This window comes from Tenrec ecaudatus, chromosome 14 (genome assembly GCF_050624435.1).
Source record: "Tenrec ecaudatus isolate mTenEca1 chromosome 14, mTenEca1.hap1, whole genome shotgun sequence".
NCBI classification, from domain to species: Eukaryota; Metazoa; Chordata; class Mammalia; order Afrosoricida; family Tenrecidae; genus Tenrec; species Tenrec ecaudatus.
Genome location: NC_134543.1, coordinates 43,550,698 through 43,576,010, shown reverse-complemented (window position 1 = coordinate 43,576,010; position 25,313 = coordinate 43,550,698). Strand labels below are relative to the sequence as shown.

Genomic DNA, 25,313 nt, shown 5'->3' with positions numbered 1-25,313 from the left:
ATGGAATGTTAGAATACCTGGAAGAGCTCCCAATAAAATGATTAAATGAACACAAAACCAGATAGGTAGGTAGGTAGGTAGGTAGATAGATAGATAGATAGATAGATAGATAGATAGATAGATAGATAGATAGAAGGGAACCCTGGTGGCACAGTGGTTAAGCACTTGACTGTTAACCAAAAGATCAGCAGTTCAAACTTACCAGCTGCTCCACTGGAGAAAGATGTAGCAGCCATCTCCTATAAAGATTATGGCCTTAGAAACGCCATGAGACGGTTCTACTTTGGTTTGTTAGGATCACTATTGAGTTGGAACCCACTCAATGGCAACAGATTTAATTCAAGGCAGAATGCGCCCAGTGCCAGAAAGGAAGCTCAAGATTCAGTGCGCGCAGAGGGAAGGATGGTGACTTGCGCAGGGGAGATCTGCAAAGCTTCCATGGGATACACAGACTTGAATGAGACCTGGTTGCTTAATTTCTCTGTACTTCACAGTCCTCATGTGTACAATGCCTATATAATGTGGTATTGGTAAAGATGAAATAACACTGTGTACCACATCTAATACAGCACCCAATAAGAATCAAGGGTTCAGAGAACACCAAGCTCACTGCTGTTATCTGAACTTGTATCATTATTATTTGTCCACTTTGACTCAGGAGTATGGGGAAAGCCGGAGAGCAGGGCACTCCAGGCGTGGGGGACAGTGAGTCAGGGCTTGGGGTGGTCGCAGGAAAGGGGAGCTGTGGATAGAGTTAGGCTCAGGTCAAAGGATGGCGAATTTCAGTCCTTGACTTTGGCGTGTGGATGCTGCAGGTAATTGGAAAGCATTGAAAATGGTGCAGAGGAGACAAATCTGATGAATATTTCTGGAAGATAACATCAGCGGTGTGGAGAGTCCAGATTGAAGGGGTGGAACTGGGGTGACAAAAAACCCAAGGTAACCAATGATGAATGGCTGAAGTAGAGAAACAGACAACCGCAGTGATAATGTCTCACACTCACTGAGCATACACTTTGCACACCTTGCCTCACATACTGCTGTTGGGGAAGGGCCATGCGTGGCTGCTAATAAGATGCTTGACAGTTTAAGCCCACCAGCAGCTCCGTGACAGCAAAGACCTAGCAGTTTGCTACCAGAAAGACTACAGCCTAGGAAACCCTCTGGGCCAGTCCCACTCTGTCCTGTGAGGTAGCTGCTGTCAGTCAGAATCAACCCAACAGCACCCACCAGTGACACTTTAAGATGAAGTGGTAGAGGGACAGAAATCAAATAGATTCTTCAAGATGGTAAGCTAGCAAGTGGCGGCATTGGCATTCAAATCTAGGCCGTTTGACTGACAGACCCATAGTTTTGACCACCCATGCAGAAAGCAGGACGGAATAGAAGAGACACGTAGGATGGAAAGGATAATTTGTTTGACCTCCGTGCGGACGGATGGAGAGGGAGCATCAACAAGGATGGCCGCTAGGCCTTTCCAGGAGCATTTAGAGGAAGGCTGATCCCACCTTGAAAGGTGGAGCACAGGGTGGGCACAGGGCCCAGGCCGAGGAGAGAAGGCACTCACTGTTGGACATGCTGAGTGGCAGAGTAGTCAGATGATCCCTCGCAAAGGATCATGCAGCATGCAGGACTAAAGCTGTTGAGCCCCTGAGACGGAATTCACTTGTAGTTAGAGCAAGGCTCTGAAATCGAACTTGGACGGACTCTGTGATGCTGGGTACATACATTCTTTGATTTCAGTCAGTCTTGGTTTCCTAATACGCAAAGGGGTGATGAACATCATCACCTATCCCATAGGATGACCCCGGGAATGTCATACCTGTGGCTTGTTGATCCTGGGTGATCATCAGGGAGAAGCTTATCAGTGTGAGTGAGAGAAAAAGTGAGTCATGGCGATAGTGAAAATCAATAAGGAAGTAGTTGGATAAAGTGTGACAGATCCACAGTTTTACATAACTGTCCCACCGGTGTGAAAAATGGACACCTTAATCTCATTTTTACAAAAACTGTAGCACAAATCCTTTGTTCATAGACATGGGCCAAAAGAAAGTTGCGGAAGACTAGAAAGAAAACATTCGGATGTGGGGCGGACGGTGACTGATTTTTCACTGCACATCTTGTATTGTGTCACTGACAAGTTGTGGTGAGACTATGTCACTGCTATCTTTTAAAAGACTTTTTTTAAAAAACAAAAAGATGGGCACAAATTGAAGCAAGTAATCAGAGTCACTGAGTTGTACAAGTAGAACATTTTGAATTGGTCTCTTGCTGTGTGTATGCTCAACAGCAACCACAAACAATGAACATTTCTTTTAAAGATACAAGTCATGGAGGATGGCAGAGAAATTGGTCAGTGAAGCAGGAAGAGATGTTATCCCGGGGAATGCTGAATTAAAGGCAAACGGGCTCATATCCCCCCCCCCCCCGCCTCCCTCGTTTGTCATGGCTGTACTAGCGTGTGGTATCCGGAGCATTCCTCCTTCAGTTTCATCTGGTATTCCTCCATTTCTGGCACAGGACTCAGCCATTGTTCATCTCTCTTGTCTTCATTTCTTCTTTATTTCTAGCAACTGAGCCAACACTTGGCTGAGGGACTGTATTCGGGGGAGATGCGTGATAAGAAGATCTATCGGCATACAAGCCATGCCATGTATTGATTTACGAGCAATGTCATTATGTTTTAATTAGGAACCTAGATTCGTGCCCATGAGAAGGAAGGACATGCACAGCTGTCCTAAATGATGATAGCAGAAACTCAGTCCTCTCCCTAGCCCCCAACCCGCCAAGCAGCCAGCTACCCATTTGAGGGTCCTTCACATTCTGCATATCCAAGTGCTGCGTTTGAGTCTGTTTCCCGTTGAAAATTAAACTGTAGCGTATGGTGTCTGTAAAGAAGCACAGTTCTTACTACGCCGTTCAAGAGACCAATTTCAAACTTATGTAATTATAAAAGATAGCAGTTGGGCCACCTGTTCCTGTCATTAAAAACTCGTTTCTCTCTCTAGAGGCTGCAAAGGCTCGTTCGGGTTTTGTAGCAGGCGTGTGAAAGTCGCTGCTACATGGCTGCAAAGACAGATTTCTGTCCAGCGCTGCAGTACAGCATTCGCACCGGTCGCTCTTTATAACTGGCTGGAAACGCAGCAGCACGGACTTGTTCAGTAGTTAGGCAGTGCCTTCTGTCGTGTGGAACTGGCCACCAGCAAGCTCTCAGACACCTTTCTCGGCAAAGCGTGGGATCAGGCATTAAGTGGTGGGGGGAGGAGAGGGGCGGGGGTAGAATCAAAGGTGAGATCCTGCCCTGTGAGATCAGGTAGAAGTGGCACCTCCAGCCTTGAATTCTGCAAATTAAGCAAGACGGGTATTAAATCTCAATGTAATGCAATCAGGGGATTAAAGCCCTTCCCACCTTCATCCAGGGAAGGTTTTAACACTCCATGGGTTAAGAAAGGGGGACCTGCACAGCTGAGGGTGGCAGGTGGCACTGAGTCATGAAATCCACCTTTAGAGGAACAGGTCTTGTCACCAAGCCCCCTGCGGTGGCACTGGGTTCTTGGGTTGGTTCTTCTCATTAAAATCTGAACAAGGGGCTTCAAAACATATGTGGGAAAAAATGGAATAGAGAGAGTTTTCCCATCAACTTTTTGAAGCCCACTGTATTCATATTTACTCCCATGATACATGCGACAAATGGTTATCATCCTCGGCTGCTCACGGAAAGCTTCCTAGTCTGGATGCACCCAGAGGTGCCTGGCAGGAGTAAGGCCTTCAGAAATCCAAGCCGTTGCAAACCCCCAGAGCTCCATTGTGTTCTAAGTAACCACGCGTCAGAATCAACTCACAAGTAACTAGCTTGTTTGTATTGATACGAACACACGCAAACACGCGTGCGTGCACACACACACAACGGCTGCTCGCTTAAAGGGTTGGGGATTCAAACTCACCCATCGGTGACACTGCAGGAGAAAGTCCAGGCACTCGGTCTACAAAGATTCCCCTGTGGGGCAGTGCTTCTTTGTCACCTGGGGTCACTGTGAGTTAGAATCCACACAGAGGCACCTCACAACTGCACGAGGGGATGGACTGAGAGAAGTACACATGGAAGCCGAGTTAACTGACCAGGTGGGTCAGGACGTTTTTGACAAGGAAATTGTCAGAGGTGATGTGAGCACGGTGGGGGCTGTTTTCCTGCCGCTCTGAGAAGGGGGTGCAGGTTGGCCCTCAGTAACATAGAAGTTGTGTTTCCGCATCTGTGAGCAGAGAGGTTGAAACCTGTCTGAGTGATAACTGAGTTTCCTTATGACTGCTCATATGTGTGGTGGGGATTTTTTTTTCTTTTACCCACCCCCACCCCTAAGAATCTGAGTATTTTAAAAGGCTTAAAAATTACTGCAGCAGCAGCAACACTACACACACACACACACACACACACACACACACGGAAAAAGGGTTAAGCTAGGTGGCCAGGAAGGTACACACAAACGGGAAGAATCTGTGGGGCGTCTGTCGGTTTCTCCTGTGCAAACATGGGGTCTGCTCAGCTGCCCTGGAAGAAACAGGACTCTGTTCTCCACAGCGCACTCCTTGGGGTTTCAGGATATAAAATATGAAGTGTGTGTAATCACAGGCCAGCTTCCCAGCATTTCCTGGCATTCCAGCTTTGGCCGCAAGGCTAGGAAAGACTGAAGCGGTGGGAGCAGAAAGGCGGCGTGTGTGCTGGGGTGCCGGGGCACCCCTGAGGACGTGAGTGGGAGACACTCATGTCTCAGAAGCACGTCAGAGGGGCTGCTTTCATCTTGTGTTCCCGAAAAGGGAGGGGGTAGAGGCGAGAGCCGCCCAGGCAGAGCATTTTCACAGCGTCCCTTTGGATCAGTGTCCTAGGAAGTGTGCCCTGCACCACACTCGAGCTTTTAAGGGTTCGTAGAACCAATATTGTACCCAAGAAAGGGCAAGGTGCTTGATGTGGTATGAATACATGCTCAAGATCACAATCCAGCAGAGTTCGAGGATCAGTTAAGAACAAGCATTTTTCACATCAGAAATTGCCTTCCCGTAAAACAGGGTTGGGGGCGGGGTGGTGGTGGGGTGTGTGTGTGTGTGTGTGTGTGTGTGTGTGTGTGCGCTTGTTCTTGCATGTTACTCCAGAGAGCTAAAGAAAGGGAAGGCGAGGGAGCGGAGAAGGGGCTCTCTGTTCACTCTTGAACATTTAAAGCAGCGATTCTCAACTTGGGGGTCGAGACTCCTTTGGGCGTCTAACAACCCTTGCGCAGGGGTTGCCTACAACCATCAGAAAACACATATTTCCAATGGTCTTAGGAACTGAGATACCGCTCCTCTCTCGTCTCCAGGCAGGTCCGCCTACATGCAGATACGCCCACATACGAGTCCCTGGAGTGAAGACTGTTACCCACGCGACACCATGCTTCAGAACAAAATGTCATTTATTTGTCATTAGAAAAAATATTTCACAATATATAATTATATATGTTTTGTGATTATTTTAATCACTATGCTTTATGTTCAACTTGTAACAATGAAAATACATCCTGCCTAACAGATATTTACATTACAATTCATAACAGTGGCAAAATGACAGTTAGGAATAGCAATGAAAATAATTTTATGGTCACCACCACATGAGGAACTGTATTAAAGGGTCGAGGCATTGGGAAGGTTGAGAACCGCTGATTTAAAGTGTTTGACTCAAGTAACTTCAGAAGAAGGCCGATAGGGACAGTCCAGTCGCTGTGTGGATCTGATTACAGTGACTGTACAGACAGCTAAGTTTCAGACTGAAAGGAAGATGAGTCCAAGGCTAGGCCAGCAGGAAGTGGTCAGAGCATTTGTTTGGCTATGACTTCTGAAAGTTGATTCCTCCAGTTTCCTTTATCTTGTAACCATACCCCTCAGCCCCAACTTCCCCCCCACCCAAATTTCAGCAGCTCTTTCCCTGGGACCCCTCAGAGTATAGAATTTGATCACTGCAGTGTGCTTTCCCAGCTCACCATGGAAACATTGAGCAGTCCCTTGCCATTTGGACAGCAGGGTGACTGTGCTCCAGGAAATCCACTGGAAAATCTGAGTGCTTGGAGAACCTCCAGGAACCAGGCTTTCCTCATAGACCGTCTACACGCAGTTCAAGGCTCAAGGCTGAGTCAGCAGGGCGCGTTGCCCCACAGTGCCACCCAGCCCTCACATCACGGAGTCTGTGGCGAGGACCCAGTTCCAAACGGAGTCAATGGTGACACTGTCCATGCCAACCAGGGATGTGGGCATGCAGAGCCAACCACCGGAGCCAAGTTTTAAACCCTGGTACTCTTGGGTGGGCCTTTTTCCAGAGAGCCCCTTGTCCTTTCTTCTTTGACCCCCCACTCCTGTCCTGGGAAGTCTCTTGTTGGTGTTGAGAGTCACTCTTGTTGAGAATCAGCTGTTTTCTTGATCTGAAGCAACCATGGAAAATAGAGGCTCACAGTCAAATGCCTTTTTCTCCTGGTGAGAAAAGCCAAGCCCAAATCTGCCTCCTCTTCCCTCTGGTTACATAGTGGCTCTTCCTACACAGGCCTGTCAGGAGAGTGTTCGGTGTTAATAAAATAGACCTTCTTAGCTAGCACCAGGGCCTTACATGGCACCAGTAAAGTTCCTATCGATTCTGTTCTTCAAGAAAGTGAATGTACGGTGTAAGCCCGACATTTCCCAGTTCAAGCTTCTCTCTGTTTAATCCCCTCTAATACAGCCATTCACAAGGGAGATGAATATTTGTAATGATCATATTTCCTTGATTCCAAGAAATCATTGATTCCAAAGAACACTGGTTTCAAAAGAGCAGAGAAGCAAGAATGCTGGAAGTTACAAGTATTTTTTGATTTAGTCATTAGTTTTAAGGAATTTCCCAGTCTCTAAAACATTAAAGAAAGGAAACAGGCATAGAATCCAAATAATACATACGTTGCTGGGGTTTTTCCAATCTCTAAGCACAGAGACAGAAAGAAGGTGGCTATCCAAGAAGCAAGAGTAGTGAGACATTGACTGTATCATCAGGAAAGACCCGTCTCTAGCAAATTACATCATGTTTGGTTAAGTAGCAGGTGAGCAAAAATGAGGAAAACCCTTTGATGCGATGGATCGATGAAGTAACCACAATGTACTCAAACATACCAGTGACCGTGAAGATGATACAGAACGAGGCAATGTTTCGTTGAGTTGTACATAAAGCCAGCATGGGGCGTAGGCGACGCGTGGGAACTAGCATCAACAATGGTGATGGCGAAGGGAAGAGAAGACAGATTCTCCGGCCTTTGAGAAGAAATAAATGTGGTGTTACAAGTAGAGTCCCGCCTCCAAGCTAACCCAGGAGTTCAGCGGGGAGGCGTGGTAGGTTAGGCAGGTATCAAGTTAAAGCAAGCCAGGGACAGCGAAGAGAGAAAGGAGCCGTGGGAGTGATGCATTGGAAGGCAACCCAGGGGGACTGCATGTGGGGACCAGGAGCAGGCCCTGCAGAAGACGCCATGGTTTCTAGGGTGTGTGTTGACCAATGCTTTCAGCTGAATGAGGATAGTCATTGAGTAAAGGTCCGTTTTCATCCTTTTGTGTCTGAATGATTGTAACCCCTAGTAACTTGCCTTAAAAAGCAGGCAGACCCGTGGATCTGGGTCTCTGGGCAGGCTGGAAATTCAGACTTGGGAGCTAATTATCTGGTTAATGTTGGAACATAGGGGATTCAGATATTGAGAACCAAGTAGGGAAGCCATGTATATATAACTGGACAGACGATGCACTGAACATCGAATAGGTGCTGTCTCCCAAGGTCATGGTAGGTTCGTATCATGACTATGACAGTGCTGGCAGGTGGTAGTGACAGGTCTTGAGAAAACCACTTTTGTCTAGTTTATACAGTGGCATCGTGTAGTCTAGTAGTTGCGCTGGAAGTAAACCAAGGCAAGGCTTTGACAAGGCTTTGACAGCCCTAGGGAACCACCTGCCCTTTAAGGGAAGGTGAGGGAGAAGACACTCACACAAAGGTGGCACTTGGGAGTGCTTAGAGAATTAAGCAGGCTTAGTTTTAGCTGCCTTTGGTTGTCTTAAAAACTTCGTCACTGCACACAAAAGTCATCTCCCTTTGGATTACTGATTCAGGTAAAACCTTGTTGCGTAGGATCCAGATGTTTTCCCTTTGCACATAACTGTTGGGTTTTTCTTGAGCTTCAGACACTAGAAGATGGGATTGTTAACTGTTTCCATTTGTGTAAGACCCAGAATTATCAAACCCAAGGCTCTGTACCTCTCTGGGCAAGGCGACCATCTTCTGACACAAATAGCTCCCCCCTCCAGAATGGAGCTCCAGAGCCTGCCCAGTGGGTGTCTAGGAAAGGGTACCACCACAAGCTGCTCACTTTTGGCACCTGACTCTAGCCAGCCAGGAGCTGGGCTAGGGCACCGCCCAACCCAGAACAGGCTAAACCTCTCAGATGTTTCTGAGTCTTGACTTCTGAGGGCCTGGCAGGGTAGAGGAGGTTTTTTGACTTCTGAACCAAAGAAGAGCTGTGTCTTGCAGGTGATCTTGGCTCCTTTGTGGCTCAAAGCCTCCCACACATGTTCCAGTGGGATGGTTTTAAATCAGAGTTTCTCAACCTGTGGGTCCTGATCCCTTTGGGGGTTGAAAGACCCTCTCAGAGGGGTCACCCAATTCATAACAGTAGCAAAATTACAGTTATGAAGTAGCAACAAAAAAGAGTTTATGGTTGGGGGTCACCGCAACATGAGGAACTGTATTACAGGGTTGCAGCATTAGGAAGGTTGAGAACCACTGGTTTAAATACTCCTTGCAGAAGAGAACGTGTATGGCCCTCCCTGCTGCATGCTCCTCTACCCACACTGGTCACTGCCAGCTTCTGGCATTCATGGCTTGTTTATATTAGTGGAAAGTTACCAGAATAGTAGTGGAAAGCTACAGACCGCATCGCCTTCCTGGCAAGGATGGGAAAGTGTCGCATAACTTTGAAGTTCGTGTCTGAGTCCATGGGATCCAGGCCTCTGTAGGCAGATGAAACATGGCTTGGAATGGCCATAAAACAACATGAAACTGGGATTTGTCTGGGCGGACAGCATGATGTAGTGCCGGTAGGTTATCTTCATCAGTCAGTTGACGTTTTCTGTTTGCAAAACAGTTCACTTTTGTTCAGATCTTGAGTGCTGATCTTTGGGGCATCAGTTAATTCTCTGCAGGATTTTAATGAGGATGAGAATCCCTTTTCTAATGGGAAAGCCACCATGTGTCCAGCCTCAAAGGCATGGTCCCCTTACCCCCAATCCTCAAGTGCGCAGGCTCTCTGGCTACAAGGATCAAAAGTCCTGGGCGCTCTTGAGGCAGGAATGCCTAGGCTATACCTTATAAATGCCCTCCAGCCCGCACTAAACACACGTGTTCGCAGAGGGGAAGCTGGGAGTCAAACCCAAGAGACTGAGATCCTAGAACTGTGTCCTCACGTGACCTTCTTTGGCAAACTCAGAGAACTAGCCAGTCGGGTGACCCCGGCGTCCAGGCTACAGGAGGACACGGGCATTTCCACAGACTCAAAGACAAGGGCCAGCTGAGTAACCATTAAGAAAGGACCCCAAATGCTGTCTCCCTTTTTTCAACTTGGGAAAAAACCAGTCCCATGTGCTGGGAATCTTGTTCTTTGGTTTGGGCTTAAGAGATTGCCCAAGTTTGTTTTTTTAACATCATTTCCTATGTAATATTCCATCCCTTGTGCCTTTGGAGTTTTCCATGAGATACTTTTAAAAAATAACGACAATAAAATACCACGGCATGTCAAATGAGCTTTTCAACTTGATGGAAGATTTCAGGAACCTCATTATTCCCTTTCTTCCTGGACTGACCTTTTAATTTTATGCAAGATGTACAGCGGTGATTTGTCTTGTCTGCTTTATAAGGCCACGCTTGTGTAAAGATTGTTAATCACCGAGCAGAAACATTAGTCACCGATGATTGTACCTACGAGTTCGATTTTCCAATCTTCATTTTGGGGTCAGACTGAGCTGGAGAAGGAACAGTGAAGCTGGCTGGGTGGTACACAGGACCGACCGCTACATGCAGAGAACTTCTCATTCCTTCTCCATTCCACCGCAGAGCACCAACTGAGCGCCATCTAGGGAAATACATGGACTGGAGGAGTTTGCATACTCCAGAGAGCATAGAGCTAAAAGGTATACAGCTGAAGGTTAGGGTGAGACACGTTGAGCTTATTCAGTTCAATCATCACTCAGCTGAGCATGCCCCCCCCCCCCCCGTGCCAGGCCTCGTGTTCAAAGACGGTGGTGGTCGTTGTGTCATCCACTGCCCTTAGACTCGTGGCAACCCGGATCTGAGGAGTTACCCCTGTTCTTAGGGCCTCCAGGCTGTGGCTTTCTGGACGCAGACCTCCAGGCACTGTTACCCGGGCACCTCCGGCGGGTTGGAACTACCCAGCACTGACCTCTTTGTGCTTCTCAGGAGCTCTGCATCACCAGCCCATGGGCCCGAGAGCTGCCCCGTGGGGTTACCAAGGCCACAGTCGTTAGGGAAGCTGGCACTTCTTTCTCCACAGAGCGGGGTTCCACCTGTCTACCTTCAGGCTGGCAGGTGTGCCCTGAACCCCAGTTCTGCCAGAGCAGAACTAAGCAGGGAAGTACCAACCACTACCATGAGTATGCTCAGTGCAATAACTGGAGACGTGGCCCATGGAGCAGACGGATTCCCTTTGTGTTCGGAAGGGATGGAGATGGCATCTCAGAAATGTTTCCTTGAACCCGATGGCCTCAGCCCAGGAGGGAAGTGGGAACCCAGGTGCCTGGGCTAGAGTTCTTCACCCTATCTGTGGCGAAGAACCATGCAGTGGTGATGTTCCCATCTATTCAAGTTCAATATTCTTAAACACTATAATGGAAACAAATTATTAGAAAGATGAGACAGAAAATAGAAACTTGAGTATTTATTATTAGATGCAACAATTTATGATCACTATCACATAAATATAAAACTTTCTAAATACTCTCAGTCTTTCTACTGACCTGAGTGTAGCTCGGGACCAGTTTGCCGCTGAGCCCCGGGCCTTGGGCCACACTTTGAGTGTCAGTGTTTGAGGTAAAGGTGTGACCCCTGAGTGGCATCAAACCGGTAAGCCTGACAATCTTCCAAAAGGCCACCGCGATGCAAACCCTACAGAGAACAGTTCTCCTCGGAAACAGGGCTGCCGTGATCAAAAGTGACACACTGATCGCTAACAGCAGCTGCTCTGGGCAAAGGACATCTGCGTGTGAACCGGGAGGTGTGGCTCATCCGGGCCTCTGCAAGTGGCCAGAGCACAGCGTGGAGGAGAATGGGCTAGGGGGACAGGTAGAAGCCCCCCTGGTGGAGATCTCTGACCCATGCATCCAAGTGCAAGATCAGGATTGCCTTTCAAAGACTCATTGGTTCGACACAGAGGATGGACTAGAAAATACAGTGGAGACACCATCTAGAGAGTGTAGCGATCCAGGTGGAAAGCGCAGAGGCCGGACGGAGGCAGTGGCAAGAGTGATGAAGCCATGCGGAAGAGGTCATTGTCGCTTCATGGTAAGGAACTCTGGGCGCTCAGAGACTAAACACTCCGCTAGCTAGAACCCACGTGCCCCTCTGCGGGAGGAAGATGAGGCTGCCTGCTCCCCCAAAGATGGCCACCTGGGAATTCCACTCTGTCCTGTAGGGTCTCTGTGGTCTGGAGTCAACCGCGCAGCAATGCTTTGGGGGGTTTTGGTGGGTTTCAGTGATTTACTAAATATGAGAAGGTGCTGGTGTTAGGTGCTGTCCAGTTGGCTCTCAGGCATAGAAACTCTCTGAACAGCAGAACGAAACACTGCCCAGCCCTGTGCCATCCTCCCGGTGGTGGCTACGTTTGAGCCCATTGTTGTAGCTACCGGGTTGGTCCATCTTGTCGCGGTCTTCCTCTTTCTCACTGACCAATGTGACCAGACTGATGCCGCCATTATACGGAGAGCGAAACCGAAGCCCCCAAGAAGGAGGGGACAGCCGAAGCCAGAAGCTCTGCTTCCCAGCATAGGACAAGAGTTCTTGTCCCTTTCTTGCTGGCCAGACCCTGCGCCACATCGCACCAGCGGTCAGCGTGTCTCCTCTGAAGGAGCGGTGGCAGCGCAGCGTCCTTGGGCAGGAGCAGGTTGAGTTGAGATGGAGCGTGCTTCTCGGCAGCCTGGGTGCAGTCACTTCATGGTCACTCTCTCCTTGACAGAACTGCTCCCCGAGTTCGCTGTCTCCTGAAGCAGCCAGTTAAATTCACCTAAATCCTGTCTAGACGGTCGGTCGAATGTTGAATACGCTTTCATAAGAACAAAGGTTGCTCTCACTTATAGGCCATGAACAGGCTGTTAATGAGCAGGGTAGATTTTCCTTTCCAGTATCTCTCAAAATGGGTTGGACCCTAGACTGCCCCATGAAGGGCTGTCTGTAGAGTGGGGCCGACTTGGGAGCATGTCTGAGCCACTCGGGCTCCTTAGACACTGCCCTGGACTTAGGTCATCCCCAAGACGGGGGACCCAGTAGTCTCTTCATGTTGGTTCGGGAGGGCCTCGATGGGGACCAGCATGAGGTCCAGACCCACATCCGGATGGGTCCTAAGGATGGGTCCTAAGGGGCTTTTGTGCAATTGAGGAGTAAAGTAAAGGGACTCGAGACAAGGCATGCAAGGGCTCACCTCTTTCATGGCGACCAGAACCAGCATGAGACAGTCATGTGTTCTCTTATGAGCTTGTATAGTCTTGCCCATGCAAGCCATAGTGAGCACATATGTAACAGGAGGGGATGTATTAGAGGCATATACGTAACAGGAGAGGGACGAGCTAGGGGTACGCACACAGTGGGTAGTGGTGGCACTAGAGCAGCAGTTCTCAACCTGTGGGTCGCGGCCCTATTAGATCTCTCTTGGGGGAGAAATATACCTTGGTCCTTGGCTTTGAGAAAGAATTCACTCCAAAGCCTGGATTGTGATCCAAGTGATTTTTATAAAGGATAGAAGAAGTTTCAGGTTTAGACAGGCACTTCACCCCCACACGTGGCGTCCTGAGCCAGAGGAGATTGCTGCCAGGCCTCCGAGGAGCAGCTTGAAAAGCAGAAGGGGCGGCAAAGCTCTGGATTCTGGCTTTTCAGGTCCTCTGCTGGGAGGCGTGGCCAACGATCCTGGCCCACCCCATTGGCTGAATTGAATTCACCTGGTCCAGATGGGCCAATCAACGTGTAACACCCATCTAAGTGCACCACTCTTTCCTGGCCGGAAGCGCCGAACCTCTGAGCACGCTCAGTGGACACCCCAGTCCCTGTGCTAGCTACCCAACAACCCCTTTGGGGGTCAAATAACCCTTTCACAGGGTCACCTGATTCCTAACTAGCAAAATTAAAGTTATGAATTAGCAACGAAAATAATTTTATGGTTGGGGGTCACCAAAGCACGAGGAACTGTATGAAAGGTTCACGGCAGTAGGAAGGTTGAGAACCACTGCACTAGAGGCATACATGTAACCAGAGGGTACATACGTACAAAGGGGAGCGGGCTCTAGAATTAAGATGAGAGGGCTTGACCTTGGTTGTCTGAGCGCTTCTCCAGGGGAACATCTGGGCTCCAAATCAGAAGGAGTGGGCCCTACTTAGGGTGGGACAGACAGTAGCCCTGGCCTCCCAAGCTCCTTAAAATATAAATGTGGAGAATTTGTCTTTTTTTAAAAATCATTTTATTAGGGGCTCATACAACCCATACATACATCAATTGTGTAAAGCACATTTGTACATTCCTTGCCCTCATCATTCTCAAAACATTTGCTCTCCGCTTAAGCCCCTGGCCAGATGCCTTCCTTTATCCTTCAGCTTCTCTACCTATTCTTGTTCCGTTTCCCTCCCACTCTGGTTTTTCTAAAGAATTTGTCTTAATACACTCTTTTTCCCAGTTCTGTTTCCCACAGACCAGGGTCCTGGCACAGACCAGGAATCTACTCAGCTTCCTTGTAGTTCCTCATTCCTCCCTAATTTAGACCTTCAGCTCACTGGGCCCTCAGCCATTTAGGAAAGTTGCCAATAGCCACGCATGGACCAAGTCGAGCAGCCCAACAGGATAGTCTCTAAGGAAGCAGCCTGCTGCCGGTTCTCGCCTGCGTTCAATCTCTAGGCTTTTCCGTTTGCCACCAGTGCTTAACCACTGTGCCACCAAGCCTGATCTCAAAAAACAAACTACCCTCCCTGAGTAGATTGAGTAGATTCTCATTCCTAGCAACTGTGTAGGACAGGGTAGATGAACCACCCCCTGGGTTTTTGAGCCCGTAACGTGATGAGAGTAGAAAACCGCATCTTTCACCTGCAGATCAGCTGGTCGCTTCCGTGACTTTGAACTTCTGGTCTTGATTTAGCAGCCCACTGTGTAGCCCATGAAGCCCCCACCCAGATTCCTGGTCATTGGCGCCTACTACGTACAAACCAGAAGTCCCTGGGAAGCATGAACAGTTAAGTGTCTAACTGCTAAGTCGAAGGCTGGCAGTTCCAAGCCACCCAGAGGGCCCTGGGCAGAAAGGCCTTGGTGAGCTGCTTCTGTGACGTGGCAGTCATGAAACTATTAGATCGCTCTCATGGGAGAGAGATACCTTGGGCCTTGGCTTTGTGCAAGAAAAAAAGCTCACCGAAGCCTGGTTCATGATCCAATGAGTTTTATGAAAGATAGAAGTTTCAGGTTTACACAGGCACCCTCAGGACCCCTCATCCCTCTCACAGCCTGTGAGTCACTGGGTGAGAGACAGAAAAGTCATGCGGTAGGCTCTGGATCCTGCCTTCTCAGTTCCTTCACTGGGAGGCATGGTTGATGAGACTGGTTGACCCCATTGGCTGAATTGAATTCACCTGGCCCTGATGGGCCAATTCAGGTGTAACGCCCACCTAGGTGTACCACCCCTTCCTGGCCAGAAGCTCGAACCTCTGAGCATGTTCAATGGACACCCCAGTTCCTATGCTAGCTCCCTAACGAAACCCCATGGAGGGCAGCTTTCCTCCGAAACACGTGGGACCACCGTGAGTTGGCATCGAGCCCATAGTGATGATGTTTTTGCTTTGTTGTTCTTTTTTAATATGTGAATCCTGAGTCAGATGCTGAAGGGAAACTGAAAATGCCAAGTTGGGAAGATGTCGATGTAAGGAGCCTCCTTTCCAGAGATCATAATTTAGTTGGGATCATAATTTAGTTATGATTTGATCATAATTAAGTCATATCAAGGGGAATGTAACTGAGAGGAATTAAGTGAAACCCAATTGAAGGCTGAACATGATAGAAATAGAGGAAAGAAACAGGAGGCATAGGGCACTTATAGAGGTCTAAATATAGGCATGTATATAGGTAAAAATACTTATATATGACGATAGGGATATATTTAGACCTATATATATTTATATATATTATATACATATTTACAAGTTTAGTATTAAGGTAGTAGATGGACATTGGGCCTCTACTCAAGTACTCCCTCAATGCAAAAACACTGTGTTCTAATAACCTGGCATTCGATCACCTTCCCTACATGATCCCTGAAGACAAAATGGGTACATAGCAAATGTGAGGAAAGCTGATGGTGCCTGTCTATCAAAAATATACTGTCTGGGGTCTTAAAGGCGTGATGATAAACAAGCGGCCATCTAGCTGAGAAGCAACAAAGTCCACATGGAAGAAGCACACCTGCCTGTACTGCCTGTGTGGTCATAAGGTGTTGATAGGAGCAGGTACCAGGCATCAAAGACCAGAACAAAAAATCATATCAATTTGAATGAGGGGGAGTGCAGAGTGGAGACTCAATGCCCATCTGTAAACAATTGGAAATCCCCTTACAGAAGGAGACAAGCCAGTCAGGGTGCAGTGTAGCACTGATGAAACATACAACTTTCCTCTGGTTCTTTAATGCCTCCTTCCCCCCCCCCCACACCCTCACTATCTTGACCCCATTTATACCTTGCAAATCCAGCTAGACCAGAGCATGTACACGGGTACAGATAAGAGCAGGAAACACAAGGAATCTAGGACAGATAAACCCCTTAGGACCAGCATTAAGAATAACCATATCAGGAGGATAAGAGGATGGTGGGGGGAGATAGGGAGAACCAATTACAATGATCTACATATAACCCCATCCCAGGGGGATGGACAACAGAAAAGTGGTGAAGGGAGACATTGTTCAGTGTAAGACATGAAAAAATAATAATTTATAAATTATCAAGAGTTCATGAGGGAGGGGAGGACTTTGAGGGGAGGGAGGGGAAAATGAGGAGCTGGTAACAAGGGCTCAAGTAGAAAGAAAGTGTTTTGCTAATGATGCTAGCAACAAATGCAAATGTGCTTGACAGGATGGATGGATGAATTGTGATAAGAGCTGTATGAGCCCCTCATAACCACAGCCCCGCACAGGATGGTGGAGCTCTTGTCCTCGGCCTGCCCTCCTTCGAATCCCCACCTTGGTTGGCTTCCTGAACTAACTGAAGACCAGCATGGCGCCGTGATATTGACAGAGATTCTTCAACGTGGACCTGTTATCTGCATGCATTGTTCATTTCTGAAAGCCCATGTAAAAACCATGAAGAGATCTGGATGTGTCAAAGGAAAAAGTGCCCTTACATATCATAGCACTGCTTATCGCGACAGCAGACTGGAACCAAGGTCCCCTGAAGGTGGCCGTGCAGAGTGTGGGTTTTCTCTGGCTCGTGGACTGGCCTCAGCTGATAGCCACTGGAACGCTCTATGCCTAAGTGAAGGCGGCAGGGGTGGGGGAGTGGAGAAAGCAAGGCCTGCTGTATCATTTGGGTTTTATTGGATTAGTTATTTCTTTAAACAAGAGAGACACGTGACGCTAACTGGGGTTGGTGTGTTTTCATTCTGGCGAATTTCACTTCTCCAGAAGATGGAAATAAAGTTCTCCAGCCACTGTGGGTGCTGGCAGGATTCTGTGACTCTACTCCTTCTCCTTCAACTGACTCTGCCTGAAAGAAGGGGTTGCCTCTGGTGACCCGCCCGGCACTTGACAGTCCAGGCTGGGACTGTGTGAACCACAGCATAGGCTGATCTTTCCCCGTTGTACCAATCAGGGCCGCTGATACAGCGCAGAGACCTCAATTCCTGCATCTTGTCGCATCAGAATTTGAACATGGCCGAGATGGGTGAAGGAGACCCTGGTGCTGTGACTGATGGAGCTTAACTCACTCCTCAGACATTGTGCTCATTGCTTGAAATACTGGTGCCAGGCCTTGTTTGACCAACCGATTTTGGCACTTTGGCACCTTGTTTGCATCACCCAGAGAAGTTTGTCAGGCGATGTGTCGCTTAATAATGGACTAAGCCTTCCTGCCCAAGATGCAGACGTTTACATTTGGTGATATCTCGAGTTCACAAAGTCTGTTTATTGATTGTTTTGCTAAGCAGAATCGGCAGTGATCGGCTGTTCGGGTACTAGATAGCTTTTCACAAACGAGGAAACGGCAGCGAGGGCTTCTAGCGAACTCCCATCTGTCGCAGGCACGATTCTGAGGCATGCACCTGGAACTCAGCATTTCACGGTGAGGCAACAGACACACAGTGCTTTGGGGACTTGTTCCAAACTACACCGCTAACAAATGGCCAAGGCTCCCACACCGGCACCTCTCACCTTACCCTGTGCTGTCTCTCAGGATTGGGCAGAGAAAGCGTGATTTGGTGACTTCCTCCAGGTCACATGGGTGGGGGGGCAGGGGAGGGACGGACACAGATGGAAGAGGTAGATGGGAGCTGTGGTGCTCTGTCGGCTTGTGCCAGTCTGTGTGGTCCAGCCTTTCATTCTTGGCCATGCATATCCAGAGTTTTCTCTCTCCACCATGGGCCACTCTGGATTTGGCACCAAATAGGCCATCCCCCTGGATATGCCCCATTCTTTTTTTTTCCTTTTTTGAAGTTGAGAAAGATTTTATTGAGGCAGGGAAAGAACTCCCGGGACGGAAGGATTGCAGAGAAAGGGATGGGGGGTGGGAATCTTGAGCCCCCAAGCAGGTTCCAAGACTCAACGAATCAGTGCAGGGAAATTGCCAACCCCATTCTTTCTGTCTTAACCTTATACTTGCCGAAGGTCTTTGACTACATCTTCGGGCCCTGTTGGTGCGGTGGGTGTGCTCAGCTGCCAACCGGAAGTCAGCCTCTCCACAGGAGGAAGACGTGGCAGTCTGCGTCCTTAAAGATTACAACCTGGGACTCTCTCTGGGGCCACTCTCCCCTGTGTTTTTGATCAGGGCGGCAAGGTTTAGAAAGCCCATGGGCACAGAGGCTACTGTTACATGATACAGCATAGAGCTAGGGTAGGTTGCTGTACAGGATACTAATGGAGCAAAATCCAGGATAATCCAGCCACCCACCGAATTAGAGGAAAGACTCTTATATTTCAACCTCATTGTTTCAACAGTGAAATTGAGGTGCTAGGGAAATCAACCAACCTGAAATAACCATTATTCACCGGGCCAAGACTAATCAGGCATTTAGGCCAACAGAGCAAGACTTGAAAGTCCATCCGTCCGTCAATGTTCCTGTGGCTTCCAGGCAGGGCCACACTTTAACTAAAAATAGCACACGTAGAGTGAACAATAAAGAAATTCCCTTCGCTCTCCGGATTATGTTTATCTTGTCAGTCTTAGGAAGTTGTGATGACGTAACATTTAATAACCACCTGCCATTGAGCAGGTTCTGACTCACGGCCACTCCTTGGGTGCGTGGGCGTCCGAGTAGAACTCTGCTCCAGAGGCTTCCCGAGGGATGATCTTTAGGGTGTAGGATGCCAGACCTTTCCTTGGGAATGTCTCAGGTAGACTTGAACCTCTCACCTTTTTGTTAGCAGCTCACCACGGGGCTCTGACACCACCTAGATTGTTTTTGTTAAGCAGAATATCTAAAATTGGACACTCTGTTGACAGGGAAATAAATCTTCATAGGTTGACTGGGGGGAGGGATAGAATCAATGACTCTCTTGGGAATGCAGTGCTTTGCACTTGCAAAACAAAGTCTTGGCCCTGAGGGGGTCCTCGGAAGTACTGGGCCTTCTCCCAAAGGAGATTGTTTTTCAGGAGGAAACATTTTGGCATATTGTGCCCGGCCATGCATGTTGCCATCCTGCATGGAAGCCACCGTTCTGGGTGGTCATGGGGTATCCAGAGAAAGTCCAGGCCTTCCCCTGGAGTTTGCAGTCTGATTGAGAGAAACACGGTGAGCCAGAGAAGCAAGACCAATGGCAGCCAGACCCAAAAGATGAAGTACACATTTCATCCTGAGGAGACTGTGGTTCTGAACTTCACGTGGCCTTTTGGGTGTCATCTCTGGTTGGGGTAGCAGGTAACCAGGTGAGACCTGCGAGGTGGCCAAAAGTTCAGATTCCAGTCAGAAAGCCACCTCCCTTCTGATATTGCTCAAGGCATTCTGGCTGCTGCCAACAACTGTGTGTTTAGCCACTTGCCAAAAGCAGCCCACACACCCCTCCTGAGGTGGGTTCTATAAACCTGTCCATAAACGATGTCTTCCTGTCATAAAACATTCCACATTTATCCCCTCCTGATGATGCTCAGGTCTCCTCTCCCTGCGCCTGCGAGTCTGCTTACTAGACCTCATAGGGCTGTAACAGCATTAGCTGCTTGAGTTTTTTCCCTAAATGAAAAGAAATTCTAACCTTGGCTAAGCAAAAATACTGTGATCTCCTCTGAACCCAGTGTCTTCAGGCAACTGACCTCAAAACTGCCATTCCAATACCCACCTGGTAAGAACAGCTCTGTGTTTCTGTGAGAGAGAGCCAGCCCAGGTAGGCGGGCCAAGATGAGGCATGGTCCATTTCTTGGTTGGTCTGTGTATTTGCAATGACATCTCAACTGTTTGATTCATCTGTCTTAGGAAAGGAACCAGCAGGGACCCACTTAATAACCAAAACAATAGAAATGGTGATGATCGTGAGTGGTGCTGTGCGTCCCTGGGAGTCCCTGAGTGGGGCAAAGGGTTGACGCTCTTGGCTGCTAGCCCCAAGGTTCCAAGTTTGAGTCCACTTAAAGGCACCTAGCCAGAAAATCAGAACTGTCTGACAGTGTGCTTCCAGACACCAAGGGAAACTAGATCAATTTGTATAACTTAATTCATGAAGATTATGTTCTTCATCTTAATCTGGCTAGTAGTGCCCGGAGTCTTGAAAGCTTGTGAGCAGTCAGCTAATGTAGAAAGATGGGTCTCTTCTCATCTGGAATAAAGGAGAGTGGAGGAAACGGAAGTCTCAGGGAAGAAAATAGTCCTGAGAACTAAGGGCCCACGCAAACTACAACCTCTTCTGGCTACTAGAAAAACAGGCTACCACTACCTCCGAGAAACAATAGAAGATCCAGTGAGACTGAGAGAGAAATGTAGACCCACACTCAAATTCATAAAGAAGACCAGACTTACTGGTACCCCCCAAAGAATCACCCCAAGATCCCCTTCTAACCTGGAGGATCTTCCCAGATGAATGGCCTGGAAAATCGACACGAATACCATGAGGTGTGTGCTCCTTTAAACAGGACCAAACCGGCAATGTTTAGCTTCAAGCAGGGGAGCTGCATGGTTGGGCAGGTAGGTAGAAGTGGTGAGAATGCTGACACATCTGGGAATTGTAACCCGGGCCATGGGATAGTTTGTATATGAATTACTGATGAACATTCATTTTCTGTGGAAACTTTGACCTAAAGCATGAGGTGTGTGTGGGGGGTTGTGGGGGGGGACTCTATGAAACACAGTTCTACTCTGACCCACATGACGACACCATGAGTCAGCTTTGAGTGGAGGACAACTGAGGAAATTATGTTTTTATAGAGTTGCACAATATACTTGCTTATTGGTGCCGCATGTCCTACATCAACCTGGTGGAATCCATCTGCCCCTGCCTATCTCTAATCCCCGGTTGTGATTAGGTTCTTATTGCTTAACATGGAGGGGATCAAGTTCTATTCCTCCTTTCTGGTCATCTTTCTTTCCTTTATCTTCATGCATGTGCCCTGCAAACAGCCCCCCAGCAAGGAGACCCTCCACATATGGATGCCCTACCTCTCCGGGCCTCAGGATCCCCCTGTAGCTCTGAGCCAGCCTGTGAGTGACTGACTGGCTAAGAACTTCCAATTCTTAGCTGGATTTTTGTGAGCAGGAAGCCAAGTTGCCTTAGCAGATGGTGTTCAATGGGTGAACTATGCACAGCACCCTGCCTCTTGGGGATTCCCAGAACTGAAGTACCCTTGGCCTTGTTGGCCATTTCATCTTCCCCTGGACTTACAAGTCAAGATACACCCTTAGCACCAGCATCCTGGCTCTGTTACTGGAGCGAGGTCAGGAGGGTATTAACCTGCTAAGGGGCTGCTCATCTCCTGGTATCTTTCTCTGAGCCCCCTTTCCTGCCATCATGCTGTTTTGTTGGGTTGTGTTTTGCTAGTGCATCTGCAAACTGAACACTGCCAGGTGTCAGGTAAGAAACATACTGGCAGGAAGAGTCAGTGAGAAGTTTTCTTAGCAATTAGGAAAAAGGAAGAGCTACTGAATTAGTTTGTGCTTCTTAAGCCAGGGGATTTCCAGGGCTTCTTCCTGGGAGCCTGGAGCCTGGAGTGAAAGAGTAGAAGTCTCAAGCTGGATGTCAGCTGGATGGCTCATTGGTTTGATGGCCCTGAGGAGAAGCGTCTCCACACCATGGGGAGCCGGGGGCGGGGGGGGGGGGTGAGGACGACACACACATTCATCAAACTCCCTTCCTCCTGCTTTTGTCCCAAGCGTCAATGATTGTTTCCTTTGCATGGTTTCTTCCTACTGTGAGTCAAAGAGAGGTGCACCCTCTTGGTCCCTTTGCTCAGGTGAAGCCGGTCCCATGTGTACCCACCCCATGGTGCAGGTGGGAATACGGGGCCTGCGTATCGAGGCCATCAAACACCCACAACCAGCTAGAGACCAGCACCTGTTCCGTGGGCCATTCGTGAGTTTCCGACCCTGCTTGACGATGTTCTCTCAGTTACAGTGGTGTTGCGTCTGACCCCAGGAGACCCCACGTGTGTTAGAGGAAAATTATACCCCACAGGGCTTTTAATGACTGCTTTGCTGACGTTGGTTGCCAGGCGGTTCTGGGTAGACTTGAACCTCCAACTCTTTGGTTAACATCCAAGTACATTAACCGTTGTGCCAAAAAACTGTTTAATAGCAAGACTTAGAGAAGTCACCTTAACGATCATTTCTCAACCTGTGTAACTAACTATTAGAAGGAAGTATGAAGCGTGGTGTGGGTGGGGTTTTATGGACCTTCTCTGCTTATTACACAATGACTGTTCTTCCCTCGTGCTCCTTAATGGCGAACGTTCATGACGCGCAGGCTTGTTCTCAAGCAGGGGTTCCAAGGGATCCCACTCAGAAACACTAGGAAAAAGTATCATTTCGTGCGCAGAAACGTTGTGACGACTTCTGTGACTAAGTGGGTATGCTTCTCTCCTGAGTGGGCGCTTCATTTTCGAACTTCGCTGGTTAAGATTACAGTGATACAGTAAGAACTATTGAAAATGTAACGCTGCCCATGACCAGTCTGTATGTGAGGCCGCTCCAAACCAACTTCCCCAAGGGAGCGGTTCCGCCACCTGGAGAGGCTGGAACTATCAGGGGTTGGGGGGTGGGGCTGCCAAATCCTGGATTATGGGTTATAATACGGAAGTGTTTCATTGCCAGGGGGTGCTGAGCAATATTTTCTGAAAGGGGGGCTGGCAGTAGGAGCTATGCTGTGGGCTGTTTCAGCAGTGAAAAATGAGCTTGTGACAACAGGCTCCGAATTCTGTGTCCACAATTGTTCAGTCTTTTCAATAAGGAAGGTGATTTTGTTCAACATGGATTGAAGCCTGGCTTCTAAAATATCCTTTCGTTCCTCCCAGTGAGTCATTTCCCTTGGGAATTAGAGCCTTAAAAGGCAGAGAAACTAAGGCCAAATATTTAAGAGGATCTTGGAAAGCTCATCACAAAACAGCCTTTAAAGATAATAGAGTTTCCCCACAAACTTTTAGAAGCCGCCTCATATACACATATAATTTGACGATTTTTTTCCTAGTTGTCAACATAATTCAAGATTCCTTAAGTTAAAAATTACAAAAAATAAGTGATATAAAAATCACTCATAAACATAGCAAACATTTCTCTCCCAGCGGTTCTTTGCCCTCTCTTCTCTGTTTCCTACTTCCCCCCTGCCATTGTAACCCAATTGGGAGAATATTGGAAATACAATTGTGTCCTGCTTTTTCACTTAGAACTGTATCAGCGTATCACCGTGCCATGAAACCTGGAAACCCTGAGATTGATGCTGTCACCGTAGGACAGTTACAGTGAGATGCTTACACACAAAGCAGGCAGCAACACTGGCAGCGGATACATGAGTACTATCCACAATAGCGCATGCATCTCTAAAGAGCATTAACAAGATAAACACTCACTGTTTAAACAGGAAACACCCATGAATAGGTTCAGACAAAAGGAATACAAATGGACATTTAAAGGAATGTGTATACATACATGTGTGTGGATATTTTTGTAATATGGCATATGGAAGTTTCAAAAAGTCGATGTAGAAATGGAATTGGAAGATAATAGAATTTTATGACCTTTTGAAACCCTTTCATGTATATGTATATAACCTTTCAAATTTTAACCTCACGAATAATCAAATGAGGTTAAAACAAGATCATTTTTTCACTAGCTGATTCACAAGGACTTGTAAGGATAGCCTGAATGAGGAGCCCAAGTAATGACACTCCGTCCCTGTTAGTGGAAGTGTAGCATTTGACGGCATCTTCCTGATTTAAGTTTTAAGTGTTTATACCCTTCTAGCACAGCATTTTTTCCACTAGAAATGCACAGGAGTGCAAAGACGGTTCACTCTCACATTGTTTGGAGTTGCCTCCCTCACCAACAAATAAAATTACTGTATGCACTTGGGTATAAATTGACCCAATAATCAGCCAAGGCACCTGATTTTATCACAAAAACTGCATTTAAAATGTGCTGAAAAACTCGTCTTATACACACGTATAGACAGTTAATATTCATGAAGCAGGGATGGCATTGCGGTATCTCTTTCTAATGGGATTGTATGCATCTGACCATTTCAGAGACTGAAGCAAATCTACAGTATATAGAAATTTGACTCGAATGTTTGCTAAATAAGAAAAGGAAGTTACTTCATAATGTGTGGTTTGTGTAGCATCGAGAAGAGAAGATTGTAAGGATATGAAGCTATCATTTCCTCTATTTTTTTCCAAAAATGATTGACTTTTATATGATAAAAACATTACTCTTATGATAAAAAAATTCTCAAAAGGTCTCAATGTCCTGTCATTTTTAGTTGTGTAATGTTTTAGCATCTTTCACATGAAAGTGGTTGTTTAGCTACCCATTGGTAGAGCTGAGGAGGGGCCTGTAGGCACACTCCACCAGAGGAACAGGAGCCTGTCTGCTCCTGTAAGGGTTAACAGTGTCAGAAACCTTACATGAGTCACCAGGAGTCAGGGCTGACTCTAGGACGCTGGAGTTTGGTTGGCGGCACTGTGGGTTAGGTTATGAGCTGCTGACTATGAGGTTGATGGTTCCACCCCACCAGCCACTACAGAGAAGAAATATGAGGCTCTCTCTCCCATAAAAATGTACAGTGTCAGAAACTGTGTGTAGAGTTGTTATGAGTCGGAAGCAACTCGTGGTGTTGGTTTAAGGGTTTGGTTGTTGTTTATGACGTGATTTTGCTTATTTTAAAATTTTGTCATAAAATACAACAACCATCTTTCATAAATAAAATACTTATAAATCCACAAGAGCATTATATCATGTCACTTAGATTGAGAATTTAATCTAGGAAACAGATTCTCAGACCGACTTCAGATTCCCATAGCCACATTTTTAAAGTAGCTCACAGAAATGAAAGACTTTAATTTGCTAAACCAATCCCACTGCAGTCAATCAGTTCTGACTTATAGCAACCCTGTGGAACAGAGTTCATGGGCCCACTGTACATCTTAATGGGAGGAGACTGGCATCGTTCTCCCAGGAAATGGCTGGTGGGTTTGAACTGCCAACCTTTCAGCCAAGCACTTAACCACTGTATTCTCAGAGTTCCCTTTTGAATGTGCATAGCTGACATTTTCTAGTTCCTTTAAGTCCTGACAGACTACAGGGGTCCTCTATCAGGGCAGAAGAATTAGGCACCTGTCCCTCAGGTAGCTCGGGTCTGCTGACTCCACTCGG

General features: G+C 47.6%; 1 protein-coding gene across 1 annotated transcript in view; it reads left to right on the top strand.

The window, feature by feature from the left end:
• Nucleotides 1–25,313, top strand: part of PRKCH (protein kinase C eta) — a 248,178-nt gene that overhangs the window by 193,375 nt on the left and 29,490 nt on the right. The window lies entirely within an intron of this gene.